Raw genomic sequence first — 16,387 nt, 5'->3', positions numbered from 1 at the left:
AGGCATTAAGGGGCTTGCCATTGAGAACTGGGCATTTACAGGACACATTGAAGGTGATCTGCAAAGCATGGTAGGGTTTTCCATGGGAGGGAAAGACTAGGTTTTGATGAGTCAGAATATATAAAGAAGAGTAGACATATTTGGAAAATGGAATAATGCACTTGCAAGAGAAGTTACTCTCAGGTTAGAAAGGGATAAATCCTTTGTTCAAAACTTCTTACCTGAATGACGGTCAGGAAATCTTGTCTCTTCTCACCATTTCAGCTTCCTCATCTTCAAAATAGCTAGCAGCCCAAGTCACTTTTAGTTAGTTATTTTATTCATATTGATTAAGTTTCTATGGATGTTCAACACTATGTCAAGGGTTGTGTAAACAAAGGAAATAAAAATAACAACTGATCTTATAACCTGAATTCAAGTAAACAGTCATAAGGGGAACCAGGTAAGTTCCTTCCTTAGTTTCTCTGGTCCTGGTTATCTTCTGTAAATGACGAAAATCGTTTTCAAAAACCTCTATGTTCTATTTCAAGTGTAGATCTAAGATCCTAGGATGCAAAGATCTGAAGCATAGCATGTCCATTCATTCCAAAAATGAAATGGCTGAAGAATCTAAAGAGATAGCCTGTGCAGCACTTCCTAAACAGGTAGGTGATAATTGCAATGTAATTATTATGATTATTGTTTGAGAATTTGAAACTTGTCTCTGTCTGTTTTCCCAAATAAATTCAATTTATAAAATATTTATTTTTTTTTACTAGGTAGAAGACAATAGATTATTCCCTGGGCACAAAAAAAAGAAAAAAAAAGGAAATGCTCATTTTCAACAAGCAAATTGCATTCATGTGATGAAAGAAGAAAACAAAACAGAGAATTACAAATATCCTAGAAGGATTTATTCTCAGAAGACATGTTGCCTTATCCATACCTTAATAGAAAACTCCTCACATCAATATCTGGCAAATAGTTTTACTTTGACAGTTGATTGGAGTATAGATTAGACTGGAGAACATCAGCAATTGGAAAGAAGCTATTACAACAGCCTAGTGAGAGGTGATAAAGGACTGAACGATGTTGATGGTTTGGTGAATGGGCAGAAGAGTGTTGATGACAAAGATTTATTGTGAAAGAAGCTGTAGTATTTGGCAACTTCTTGGCTACATGAAAGGAGTTAGAGTGGGAAGCTGAGTCTGACAATGAAGTTTCAAACAGAGTGACTTTATAGAAGCTGTTCATCTTCAAAGAAATATAAAATTTCAAGAGTGAATTATGTGGAAAAATGATACTTCTTTCTTTCAATAGAAGTCTGGAATGCTTCTGGGATTTCAAGATTCCTGTAGAGCTAGGATTCTTATTCCTTTCAAAATAGCTCAGGGACTACCAAATTCCTATACAAGAATAATCTTTTTAGATTCTCCACTTCCCTGGGAACTCTAGTTTGACCTTGACTTATATCAGTTTTACTCCCCATAGCTTCATTTTTTACATATTTGTGCTCATGTTACATCATATTTCTTTTTTATTTTCTTTTACTTTTTTCTTAAATTTAAGGCAATGGGGTTAAGTGACTTGCCCAAGGTCACACAGCTAGGCAAGTATTAAGTGTCTGAGGCAGAATTTGAACTCAGGTCATCCTGATTCCTGGGCCAATGCTCTATCCATTGCACCACCTAGTTGACCCTATTACATTGTATTTCAAGAATATGGACTTTCCATGAACTCTATCAATTCAATGAGAATTTAAGGAGCAGTTATTATGTATATATGAATGAATATATAATATGTGCAATAATGAAGATACTGATGATGATAATCAACATTGTTATTTCCTATTGTGTACCAAATACTTTAAAATATTTCATCTAACACACACAAAACCCTACATTTTTATTTATTTCCATTTTATAGACGAAGAAACTGAGGCAAACAGAGCTTATTTAATTAGCCTAAGATCATGCAACTACTGAGTTTTTGAGACCAAATTTTTACTCAGCTTTTCCTGACTCCAGGTCTAGCCTACATTAGCTATATACCCACTCTCTCTCTCTCTCTCTCTCTCTCTCTCTCTCTCTCACACACACACACACACACACACAGACACACACGCATACACACACACAAACACAGGGACACATAGATATCTATGTATATACATTTCTTCACATATTATATATATATGTATATACATGTTATCTATATATTATATATAGGCATATAAACATACACCACAGTTATATATTTATATAATCTCACAAGTATGTATTTCTTCCACACACTAGAAAGTGTGCTTAGCTTGGATGATAGAGATATAGAGATATATAGACCAAATAGTTCTGTCTGCCCTCATTGTGCTTCTACATCTTCTGGCACCTGATTTTGAGTAGGTTTATATCTATACCTATATCTATATTTATATCTACAGATATAGATATAAATATATATTTATATACATATATTTATGTATATATGTCTATATTTATGTACATATATGCATATACATATTAGACATTTAATAAATATCCAATTAATTAAAAAAAAGAAAACAATCTATGTGATTGCTAGCTCACCTTAGAGGATCTTGAAGGATGTCACAGTGCATTTATTCCCTGCAAAGTATCAGAGTCCAACCCAATAAAAGTATACAGTTGTATTCATAGTTAGGATACTTGGGTCTGGCTACCTGAGCTATGTCATCACCATCCTCTCTGAACCATACTTAATACAAAATGACAAGACAATCCCATAAGCAATATGATTCCCAGAATCTAAGCACCTTGTGATAATGATAGGGTGCTTGAAGCACTCAAAGTCTGCTGGGGTGGCCTTGGAGACAGGACACCCTGAATCCTGTTAGAAAGACAGCTAGGATGAGTTAAATTGCAAATGAGGCACAAGCATCCTCCCATGGATCACTGATCTGAGTGAGGAAATGAAACCCTCTAGCAATTAGATTACAACTTTCCCAGTTCCCCTTTAGTCTATTATCTCCCCCCACCCTAGGAAAAAAATACCTGTATGTGTTGTTTGATGATTGTGTTAAGGGATCTTTCTCAGTATTCACTGATATCAGGAGGAAGCCATGCCTTAGTGGTGTCTTCTTGCATTTGTCATATGACCAGTATACACTTAGATTATTGCAATTCCTTATTTTGCATAATATTTTGCATCCTGCTCACTCCATCCATTTATCTCTAGCTAATATTTATATTTAGATAGAAGCAGAGTCGGAAAGGCTAAAAGAGTGATATGATATCTGACTGAATAGCAACAATGAATGAATGAAAGATTGAACAAATGAATATTGGAGAAGTAGCTAACAATTTTTTTTTTTTCAGAGTCCTAAGTCTACTGTGATATACAAAGGTTGCCATGATCATCCTGGAAACGAATTATTAAAGAGTGACTTTATTTACTTTTGAAGGATTATGTACATCTTGAGAAAAAAGGGAAGAATTATATGGAGTAAAAAGTTACAAATAGCCATGCTTATCCCAGGACAATATTTCTATTTTCTTTGTGCTCTCCCCCTCCACCTCAAGACTACTGCTGCCTCTGATATGTGGGAGAGAGTAGGCACATAGGGGAGGGTAGGTCATTTAACAGTGGTTCTTCTGCTTATTGCTAAGAGAAGTCACAGAGTCATCAATTCCAGAGTTGGAAGAAACATGAAAGATCTTCTGGTCACAAAGAGTAAAGACTGACAAGAGATCAGATGGAAGAATCCCAGTTTCCCAAGCTTGCTCCTGGGCCGGATGTAGTCCTACATTTCTCCATCCAGGGGCAAGCTGTGACAGCATTCCAGCGGCTCCAGTGAATCATCCACTCTGCTGACTCTGCCGGAGACCAGATGTAGTCAGCATATGGCTCATTGAGTGGTGCCAACATCACCGTCTATGTCCTGATGTTACACTCATCACGATGGATAGTCCATCAGACAACTTGGACCCAAAGCGCCCGGCTTGGGTTTCGGCAGGCAGAACTCCCACCTATTGTCCATGCTTGGCTCAAACTTCAACTAGATATCTTTCAAATTTTCTGCCAAGTTACCAAGGGCATTTTTTTCTATTAAAAATAATCATAATTTCCAGTATTTTTTGACTTAGAGCACTCTTTCTATGAAAAGTCAACCTATTCCTCATGGCCCAGATGATTTGAAGATGATGAAGATGATTATATTTTTATAGCAGCAGAAAAATTTGGAAAGAGACAGAGACACACACAGAGAGACAAACCATTCATGGATCATTTACTTTGTGTTAGGTACTTTTCTAAAAGTGAGGAATGCAAGTATAAGAAAATGTAACAGTCACCACTCTCATGGAATTTATATAATAATAGGAGACAAAGTAAAGTAGAGTCATGAAAAGTGAGAGAAGAAAAGGCAAGAATATTGCCTGAAAGTGGTTTGGAGGCCTGGGCTCCTGGGGAAGAAAAATAAAAAAAAAGTTAAAAATTCAAATCTTAGATCCGAGGATCCTGTAATGTATAGCAGTAGGGTGGGGTGGGGGGGTTGTTTAATTTATATTAACTTCTTAGGGGCCAGGACTGTTTTCTCTTTTTTATCTCATATCCCCAGTAACTGTAGTTGAATGCTTAAGAATCATTTTTTATTTGCATAGCTTCTATGACTGTATATTTGTAAATGAGGTAAGAGAAATGAACACAAAGTCAGAGGAGATAGAAAAAGAAAGAAAAAAAGAGAGAAATAGAGATAAGACACAGAGAAAGGCTGACAATCAAAGAGAAAATAACGGAGAGACAGAGACAGAAATATATGATAGGAATAGAGAGAGAGAGAGGAGAGTCAACATGCTTCATGTGAATAAATTAGGTGCTTAGGCAGATGTCACTGTGTTGATGTTCTAATGGGGAGATTTCCATCATCATGTTTGTCTAATGAGATGTAACAAGCAGAAAAGCCTTTTTCTTATTTTTGGTACAGATGTGGGAAGGGCTGAACCCATCATTCTTGACTATTTTATCAATTTTTTCTTGGAAAACCAACACTGACCACCAGGCTCTGCAGTGAAATCTGTCATTATCTCTGCACTTTTATTATTCTGTGTATTCACCAAAACTAGTGGGCCTGGAATGTTTTGTCCTCTTTGCTTTGTTGTCAAAAACAAAGTAGATTAAAAACAGAAATGAACAGAAAAGAGTCACACAATAGGTGCAAAAATGTTAGCCCTATTCTTCAAAACCAGTATCAATGGGTAGTCCCTTATTTTCTGGTGATTATTGATTGCATAAGCTGAATAATGCCCATTATAGGCAAACCATTCTGTACAAAGGATCCCAGAAGAATGTGAGATTTTGATCAATAGAGAGCAAAAATGCAGAATGGGATTTCAGTCCATCCATTCTTTGATTCTAATGTCCCTCAACTGAATCCCTGTCTTTTTTTGCTGAAAGATAAATAAAAAACACATTGGCCAAGTCTTTATTCTTCTCTGTGGGTTTTCAGATATTCTCAGATGCAGGTTAACGGAAATTATTTGGGAGAACTTTGCTCCATCTCTTTTTTTCCTGTGGTTAGACAATTCATACAAGTTGAAATGGGAGAAGAACAGAAATAGCATCTTTCATAATTTGATAGTTCACTTATACCAGGGTATTAGAGATTCAGAAGAGTCTCTTAGACATAGAGTTCAAAGAGATGTCAGAAGTCATCAAATCATTTTAGATATGAAGAAACTGAGATTCAGAGACATTTAGTGACTTGGTGACATAGGTTGTAAGAGCCTTTTTGATGTTATGAATCCAATTTGTGGCTCTGCTCTTACCTATATGGCTATGGGTTAGTTATTTCATTTACATGGGCCTTGGTCTCCTCATGGGAAAGTAAGCTAATACCACTGTCATTTCTAGATCTCTGAACTTCTCAGTCTTCTGATTGTAGTAGTAGAACTCATTATCCACCTTTGGTAACTACCTATAATTCACTTCTCACCTGTGACTCTCAGAAACTGTAGCACAAAACCAACTTGGAAGATGGGTTGAACCAGGTTGAGGGTAACCAACAGTTCTTGGTTTCATTGGTGAGTCAGAAAGATGTCTACTCTAAACAAGTGAAGACTTCTCCCAGTGGAATGGGTGAATGAAAACAATTTGCTTCAACAGTCATGAAGATGACTGAAATACATGCTGGGGAGCACCTAAAGCTTGGTCAAAGACCTGAGAGGCCAAGGTCATTCACTACATCCTGGACCATTTCCAGTCTTTATGACTTTTATTTTATAATTAGATTTAGATGACTCTGGAAGTAAATGAGGCTGATAATTTTGTGCAGCTCTCCCTCACTTAAATTCAATTCTCTCATGAATCAAGACATCACCTCTTGATGCCCTTCTTCCTTTTTTAAAAAACAAAAAGACAAATAAAAAACAACAAAACAATAAATAGTAGTTATTTCTGTACTATTAATGGTAGTGGTGGTGGTGGTAGTAGTGATAGTGGTATTAGTAGTAGTAGTACTAGTAGTAGTAGTAGTAGTAGTAGTAGCAGCAGCAGCAGCAGCAGCAGCAGCAGCAGCAGCAGTAGTAGTAGTGATGGTGGTAGTGCTATTGGTGGAGGTGATAGAAGTAAAAGAGTTAAGAGAATTATTTGCTAATATTTAGTTTAATATCAAGGTAAATTAATTGCCTTTCACTAACTATCCCTTGTGTACCTCAGGGATAGGGTTTAGGAGGAGTCCTGTGCTGGAGAAGGTTTAGGCATATCTTAGGTAAGGAAATTCCCTCCACTAACGTAGGATATCACCTTCACATTCATCTTTTTAGTATTCCATTTCATCCAATTATACGTAAAAACAATTTTAGCATTTATTATTAAAATTCTGAGTTCTAAATTTTTTTTTCTAAGTTTTACCCCACCATTGAGTAAGACAGTAATTGGAGTTCCGTTATAAAGATGAAGTCATGCAAAGCATTTCCAAAATAATCATGTTGTAAGAGAAACAAAAGAAAAAACTCAAGAAAAATAAAGAAAATATTAAAATGCTTCAATCTGTATTCAGACATCATCAAATCTTGCTTTGTGATTGATAACAGTTTTAATTATTAGTGCTTCAGATTTATCTTGGATCATTGAACTGCTGAGAATAGTAGTCCTTCACAAATGCTCTTACAAAATTACTGTCACTTTGTACACAGTATATTTGACTTTGCATCAGTTCATGTAAATTTTTCCAAGTTTTTTTTTTTCTGAGTGTATCCTGGTCATTTCTTTTTTTGTTGTTTTTTTTTTGTTTGTTTTTGCCAGGCAATGGGGTTAAGTGACTTGCCTAAGGTCACACAGCTAGGTAACTAGAATGTATTTGAGGCTGGATTGAACACAGGTCCTCCTGACTCCAGGGCCAGTACTCTATCCACTGCACCATCCCCCTGCCCCCTCCTGCTCATTTCTTAAAACAGAATAATATTCCATCATATTCACAAACGAGAATTTCTACAACCATTCCCCATTCTTCTCATTTTCCACTACCCTGTCCCCTGAAGAGTTGCTATAAATGCTTTTGTACATATAGGTCAATTTCTTTTTTGTTTTTCTTCTTATTTATTTTGTATTACAGAGATATACTAGTGGTATTGCAAGTCCAAAGGGTTGGCATGGTTTTATAGTCTTTTGGTCATAGTTCAAAACTACTCTACATTTTGGTTGAATCAGTTCACCAACAATGCATTATTGTCTCCTTTTCTCATATCCTCTCCAACATTTTCTCTTTCCTTAGCCAATAGAATGGGTATGAAGTAGTAGCTCTGAATTTTAATTTGCATTTCTCCAATAAAAAATGAGTTAGAATGATACAGTTAGCTGACACAATGGATAGAGCACCAATCCTAATCAGTAGAATTTGATTTCAAATCTGGTCACAGACTTAATACTTACTTAGCTGTTTGACTCTGAGGAAGTCACTTTAACCCCATTGCCTTGGAAAAACAAAAATAAAGTGAGTTAGAGCATTTTTTTTTCAAATGGTTATAGTTAACTATAATTACTTCATCTGAAAACTATATCTTTTCACCATTTTTCAGTTGGGAAATGGCTCTGAATTTTTGTAAATTTGACTCAGTTGTCTATAAATTTGATAAATGAGACCTTTTTTCAGAAAACATTGCTTCAATTTATTTCACAATTATTTTACTATTTCTCTCTCTCCTATTACTCTCACCATTTATTCTATCCTCTCTCTCCTTTCACCCTGCCCCTCCTCAAAGAATGTTTTGCTATTGACTAACCTTCCCACCAATTTGCCCTCCATTCTATCATAGATTCTCACTTCTTTTATTCCTATTTCCTCCTACTGTCATGTAGGGTAAGATATTTTTATACCCAAATGAATGTATGAAATGCTCTCTTTAAACCAATTCTGTTGAGAGTAAAGTCTACCAATTCCCCATTAATTCCTCACTCTTTTGCTACTCTAAAAGCTTTTGCTCTTGCTTCATTTATATCAGGTAATTTACCCCATTCTATCTCCCAGTACATTCTCTTATCCCTTAAATATATATGTTTCTATATATCATCCCTTCATATTCCACTTGCACTTGCTTCTTCCGTGTGGTTTATATCCTTATTTATAATTATGCCTATATCTACCTCTCTATTTAAAGAAATGAATATGTATATGTATGTATGTATGTATGTGTGTTTATTTGTATATAGGAGTTCCTTCTACCTGTCCCAATAATGAAAAATTTATGAATTACATGCATCATCTACCCATGTAGGAATGTAAAAAAGTTTAACCTTTTATAAAGTTTAACATCATTAATTCTGTTATGATTTTCCTTTGCCAATTTACCTTTTTTATGTTTCTCTTGAATCCTGCCTTTGAATGTCAGATTTTCTCATGAACTCTGATCTTTTCATCAAGAATGTTTGAAAGTCCTCTATCTCATTGACTATCCATTTTTCTCCAGAAGGATTATACTTAATTTTGATGGGTATGTAATTCTTTTTTGTAACCTTAGCTTCTTTGTTCTCCAGAATATCTTATTTCAAACCCTCTGATCTGTCACTATAGAGACTGTAGTTCCCATGCTGCTTTCAATATTTTCTTCTTTACCTTGGCACACTAGAATTTGGCTGTAATATCCCTGGTACTTTTCATTTGGGAAAACTCTTTCAGGAAATAATAGCTTGCTAATTTTTAAGAAATTATTTTCCTCATTGAGCTTTTCTTTTTGCCCTTTCTTTTTCACTAATTCTATTTTTTATGGAAGTTTTTTAAAAGTTCAACTTGTTCCAACTTTGCTTTTTAAGGCATTCTCCTCAGTTGGTTTGTTGGTACCTGTAGTCTGGTTTTAAAGATTTCTTTTCTCCAGTAGTTTTTGGTGTCTCCTTTCCCAAACTGCTGACTCACTTTTCTTGATTTTCCTGCAACATGCTTTTTCCCTTTTTCCTATTTTTCTCTACTTTATCCCTAATTTCTATTACTTTATTTTCAAAATATTTTTGGAGATTTTCCATAGTCTGAAACCAATTCATATTTTTCTTGGTGGCTTTGAAGGTAGGAATTTTGACTTTATTATCTTCTTCTGAGTTTGTGTTTTCATCTTCCTTGTCACCAAAGTAGCTTTCTGTGGTGAGAATTTTTCTATTGTTTGTGCATTTTACCAGTCTATTGATTGACTTTTAGGTTTTTGACTTTTTAAAAACAGGACTGTTCTTCTAAGGTGAAGGGGGAAATTATCCCAAGCTTCAGCCATTGTATGCCATTATTTTCAGCTATTCTTCTAGGGACCTGTAAATTTTCAGTTCATCCAAGGTAGTATGAGCTAAGGAGATGCATGTTTCTGGTTGTCTTGGTCTGTCCTCTTGGCTGTAAACTCTCTTTTCCACCTTAGATTTGTGAGGAGGATCCCTGCTCCATTGTGAAAGTAAGTTCTAATATGCTAATGCTTCTCCTCACCCTGATATTCCCACCTAGTACTGCTGCTTGGATCCAAGTAAGGACACAGTCACAGACTCCTGCCTCAGTGCTATCAGAGACCCCTTTAATCTCCTTCTGAACAGTGGATTGGAGCTCCAGAAGCAACTGCTGTCATTGTTGATTCGATGACTCCCCAAACCAGCTCCTTATTTGCTGAGGCCAGGACTAAGCTGGTGTGACCTATAATGGACAGTGCTCCATTCTAGCACAGGTGCAACAGACCTTTCCTGCTGACCTTCTGAGCTGTCTTGGAATGGAAAGTTGTTTTGCTCCATTTTGTGGGTTCTGCCACTCTGGAACTTGTTTATAATCTTCATTTTAGATATTTGGAGGGGTTTGATGGAGGACTCAGGACAGTCCCTACCTTTACTCTGACGTCTTGGTCCTGTCTCACTTCCACAAATTTTAGTCTTGGAGAGTTGCCTAGAGATTAGAAAGGTTACATTATTTGTCAAGAGTCATACAAACAATCTCTGTTTGGGGGGGGAATTTGAAATAATAAGTCTTCTTGACTTCAAGGCCAACATTTTAGTCCCTATTCCACTCTCCCTGTATTACCTTCCTAGAATCTTTATCCCAATTAAGTTAAGGCTTTTGATTAGACTTGTGAATTTCCTAGTAAGAGAATCCCAAAGGAGGTACTGTTATCTATAAATGAAAAAAACCTGCTGGAGTGAGAGAAAGTGTGAATACTTTATTCACGAATCCTGCAGGATACCTCATCTAGCATGAGGCACAAGGTGGGGTAATTACATCAGGTATTATATAGCTTTAGAACTCTCTCCTCTCCCACCTGGATTTTCTTTTCTTTGTTTTCCCCACCTGGATTTTCATAGGCTCTCAGATTTTGAGTTAGTCTAAGAGGTCTGCCCATCCCATGACATGTCCCTAATATGATTCTCCCTCACTGATCATATGACTCATGTTATGTTGATGAACCCCAGTCATCACAGGGGATGTGTGGGATGATATTCTATTACCTAATTGTGAAACCTCAGTTATATTAGGTCAAGATCTCTAGGTCACTTTTGACTGGTTAAAGACTAGTTTCTTTTCATCTTGGGTTTGTCATCTTTGAAGTGGGATTAGGAGAACTCTCCCCCTTTGCAATGGATTTCAAAGGGAGCCTCCAACCCTGTGAAGACCAACAACACCCTATGTTCCTCACAGTACCATGGGCCACACTTTACAAATTCTACAGTTAGGGAATTATTTAGACCTTAACATCATTTTTAGTTTCCGATCATGAATAACATAGTTCTTTATGATTGTTGATTTGTTGGAAATTGTACTAAGACAAAGTTACCATCACTCAGACTCTGTGGTCTAGGAGCTGAGATATTAGCTTTTGGGGTTAATAAAACAAAAATCTATTTTAGGGGTCAGATAGACTGAATTTTTTGGCCTTCTATAGATCCTAGCTGTATAACTATGGGCAAGTCATTTAATCTTTGAGACTGTTTCCTCATCAGTAAAGTTTGAAGGCAAGTATCATGTCCAGCATGAGTCCTCCCTGTGCAAAGATGATTATTTATATTCTTCAGCCAAATCTTATATGGCAATATCATGTCTTCTTCATCTATGTAGTTGTCCTTCTATTTATAAAATTTAACTAGGAATTTTGTGGGTTTTGCTTTGGCTATTCTTCCTTTATTCTTTGACTACCCTTTTGGGAGAGGAAGAGAAGAGAGCGAACAGTCTACATCCAATTTGTTGATAACCCTATGTTAGCGCATGAATTGAGGCAAGTCTTATGTCTACCTTCCTCTATTTCTCCCCCATCCCTTTAACAACACTGGATGTACTTCAGGAACAGAACTTTGACCTCTTAGGTTGCTGACTTACTCATATTCTGAACTGTCAATCAAGCAATATCAAATAGGAAAGTCCTCTGGGCTCCAAGCTATGTTCTACTATATTGTCCTAGTCCCTGTCCTTTGGGCTTCTGGCACATTACTCTCTCCTTTTTTTCCTCCTTTATCTCTGGGCACTTCTTAATCTTCTCTGCTTGCTTATTCTCTATATCATACCGGATAGCTATGAATTTTCCCCTTGTTGCTGTTTTGTCCTATTACCTTCTTCTTTTATAAACCTGCCAAATACATCCTCTCTAATGAGTTTAACGCTCATCTTTTTTTTTTTTTGTAGAAAATTTGCATATATTTACATCTAGATATAGACTTTTACCTGCACTTCACTTCTGTATTACCAATTGCATTTTGGACCTTTCTCTCAGATATTCAAGAGACTCCTTAAACTCAAAAAAATGATCAACCCTGAACTGATGACTTTCCCCGATTCCCCTTCTGCTAATGATACACATTTCTCCATTTACTGCCATCTTCTTAGTTTTCCAAATTTGTAATCTCACAACTCTTCACTTGGCCACATAGTTCTATTTCTTTCTGCTTTCACAAGTCTTCTCTCCATTCAAAGAGCTACTACCATTGTCTTTGGGTCCTCATTTTAGCTTGCCTAGATTATTGAATTAATTTCTTTGTCTCATTTTTCAAATACCAATGCATTTAACACATTATTACTGGTTAATATTTTCATCTGAATATTTGGCCATATGATGAGCTAAGTCCATTATCTTCAGGTCCTTCATTTCTTCTTATTGTCCCTAGGATCTGGAAGAGGGGAGTTTGAATTTGGTCTCACACACTTGACACCTCCTAGCTGTGTGAACTTGGGCAATTAACTTAACCCTGATTGCTTCACAACCAGAGTCACCTCCAGTAGACGTGATTCATGTCTAATCACTGGATCCAGATGTCTCTAGAGGAAAAAGTGAGGCTGGTGACTTAACACCATTCTCCCTCATTCAAATCCAATTCAGTTCCTTGCTATGGCATCACCATTGTGGTCTTCTTTTAGAATGATAAACAATCATCATTACCATCGTAATTACAAATTACTCACTTTAATTTCCAAGTCCTACACTACCAGACTGTGTACCCTGTCTTTCCATTCTCACCTTATTACACTCTCTCTTTTCCTCACACAAAATAATTCATTCCTTTTCTGTTACTTTGTACAAGTTTAACTTATGTATCTATAAGACGTGTCCTTAACTTACCAGTTGTGGGATACTGTTTAGATTATTATTATTATTATTATTATTATTACAATCATTACTACCGCCTCTAGTAATGCGGTGTGTGTAAGAGAGAAGGTACAATTATTATTGTAACTTTATCTCTTTGACTTACTGATGAAACAGAAACTTCTCAGTCTTACATTTAATGGTTTCTTCCATCTGTCTCCCATTAACTATCTAATCTTATTTGACATTATTTCCTTTATTTATTCTTTGCTCTAGCTAAAGAGGACTTGACTTTTCCTCTTCACTTCATCCCCTGTCTTAATTTCTGACCAAAGGTCACCTTTCCCTGGAAAAATGTCCATCTCAAAAAAGGTCCGCATTGAGTCCCAGATTCTGAACTTCCTTTTAGATTCATCTCAAGTAGCTCCACTTTAGCAAATACTCTTCAAATCAGTTAAAAAAATCAATGCCTCTGATTCCCAGAGTCCTTTGCTTCCTTTGAAGCACAATTATATCACTGTCTTCTGAAAGAAATATTTTCTCCTAATTCCTTATTAAATTCAAAATTTAGTTTTTAATTTTGCACATTTATATTTAATGCATGCATATATTTTTCTATTTTCTTGTCTCTCCCAGTAGAATATGAGCTCCTTTTGCATAGGATTTTTAAAAAATTCTTTGTTCTTCTTTCAGTGACTTTTAAGTGATACTAATTTAGTAAATACTAGATGATTGATTTATTATCTTCAAACTAATTGTTGCTAAGATGTTCTGGCAGTCAGTGGTGAGATAAGAGTCTTAGAAAGATTATATCTTTTAGGCAAGACTTTCTTAGCATGACTGTGCACATGATTGGGATTTGGGAAAATTTGATTCTACAAATGAAGAAATTGTTTAGTAAGATTATCTAGTTGTTTTTTAAGAATTTCCCAAAGCAATCTGGAAATGTTTGACTTTACATTCTCAAAAAGTAAAGGATATTTTATTCAAAGAAAAATCCCCTTTGATTTGTTTTGTTTATATGTTTTATTTATGTGTAAGAGAGAGGTAGATGGTATAGCAGGTAGAATAGAATGCCTTCAATCAGGAAGACCTAAGGTCAAATCTGCTTATAGACCTTTACAAGATGTATAATCTTATGTATTTACTACTATCATTATGTGTGTGAAAAAGAAAAGATATATTTATAAATTGATCCTATTATTTTAATGATGATATAGAAACTTTTCATTCGGACATTCCATGTTTTCTACAATCTGACTCTCATTAGCCTGTTGAGCCTTCTTTCACATTACTTCCTACGTTTATTCTCTATTCTAGTATAAATGGATGCACCTGACCTCATCCCATGTTGTGATTGCTCACAGCTTGTCACTCTTTTTATGGAAAACAATTAGTAACCCTGCCCTGACTGTGTCCACCTTCAACTGCATCATCTGATTTTCATTCAAGGCTTATCTTAGGGGGGCATCTTTTTGTAAACCCCCCTCTAACCGATCATTGCCTTGTGTATTAAGGACTTGCCATGGGTTAAGAATCTGGAAAAATTATGAGTATAAAGAAGCAAGAAAACAAACAAAACATGAGCAAATCTGCTTCAGGGGTGCCATATTTCATTAGGAGACACTCCACGTATAACTAATATTTGTCCTTCCCTTTTGAAGAAGACCACAACCTCAGGGAGGTGATGCCATGACAAGAACATGAAATGGATTTGAGTGAGGGGTGCTGTGCTACATCCCTAGCCTCACTGTCTCCTCCAGAGCTATCTGGGTCCAGTGGTCCGTATGACTTTCTTCTCAGTTGATTTCGCAGAAAACCCAGAATGCAATTTCCAGGAAATAATTCAGTGATAAAATAATGGCAAAAATATCATCACTAATCCCTTTGAAATGTGTCAAAAATATTTTTCTGGAAATTTTTTTAAGTTAATCACATTAGAAAAGTTTATAAGTAAATTAAGACAACAGATATAATTTCTCAGGAAATTTAGACTCAGGAACATTTCTCTATGGGCACTTCATCAGGGGATATAATCTAGTGCTTTGAACGATTGTGGGATGCAAAATATTTGAAGTATACTTGATGGGGGCATTAAGAAATGGATATCGAGTCAACCACATAAAAATTCTAGTGTTAGAGAAGAGAATCATGGAAGGAAGATAACCTGTGTAACACAGATTGGCACCCATCCACTAGAGATCCTACACCTCAGGATATCTACCTATTAACTATGAAGAGAGAAAAGATTCTGTGTTATCAGAAAATGTTCCATTTATTTTTCCTTTAGGTTTAGTTTTAGGTTTTTGCAAGGCAAATGGGGTTATAAGTGTCTTGCTCAAAGCCACACAGCTAGGCAATTATTAAATGTCTGAGACCAGATTTGAATTCAGGTACTCCTGACTCCAGGGCTGGTGCTTTATCCACTGTGCTAAAATGTTCCATTTATTTTGTGACCTTTGTATTTTATATATGAGCTTCAATATATTTGGACTATAAGACTTAAGGTCATTCTTGCTAAGGGTGCCCACATGTTTGGGGGAGACTGCATATTAAAATTAGCCAGAATGAAAAGAAAGTCATTTTCTTGAAACTACCATTGTAGTTACAATGGTAATGTCTTTGCTAAGAGCTAGTTTTCTACCAGATGATTAAGGATAATAACCCTGGAAAACACACTTGTGGAGGTTTGTAAACTATAATTAGGATCACTGATTTAGGAGATTATACCTAGCATAGAGGAGCAGCAGTGCATCTCTAGGAAGCCAACCTGGAGCTTGAGTGTAAGTTGAGGGAGTAGAAAGGAGGGAATGTTCCATAATAATATTCTCCATCATTTCATACTAGTAATTCCAGTTTTCTCTGAATATTTCTTTATTTTTTTCCTTATTTCATTACACTTGTATAACTCAATATACTCAGTTCTCCCTCAATTAACAGGTCCTCCCTTAGTTTCCATTAGTTTGCCATGACAACAGCAACTATTGCAAGCATTTTGGACCCATATGATTCCTACTTTTATTTTACTTTTTTGGATTTTTCAAGGCAATGAGGTTAAGTGACTTGCCAAAGATCACACACATAAGCAATTATTACATGTCTGAGGTCACATTTGGACTCAGGATCTCCTGATTCCAGGGACTAAGAAGAAGTTTATAAGGCAGATAACCGTAATTATTATCCCCAAATTATTAATGGGGGGAGTGAAGGTAAGAATAATGAGATGATTTGATATGGTCACAGTACTAGTCAGGGTTTGCCTGTTGAAAAACCTAATGTTTTGTCCTTCATTCTCAAAGAAGACTATGGCATCAGGGAGGTGATGCCATGGCAAGCATGTGAATTGGATTTGAGTTGGGGGGGTATGCTAGGTCACCAACCTCACTTTCTCCTCCAGAGCCAACTGGGTC

Source organism: Macrotis lagotis, chromosome 1, assembly GCF_037893015.1.
Source record: "Macrotis lagotis isolate mMagLag1 chromosome 1, bilby.v1.9.chrom.fasta, whole genome shotgun sequence".
Lineage (NCBI taxonomy): Eukaryota > Metazoa > Chordata > Mammalia > Peramelemorphia > Peramelidae > Macrotis > Macrotis lagotis.
The sequence above is the reverse complement of the archived record's forward strand: the minus strand, read 5'-3'. Positions refer to the sequence as shown.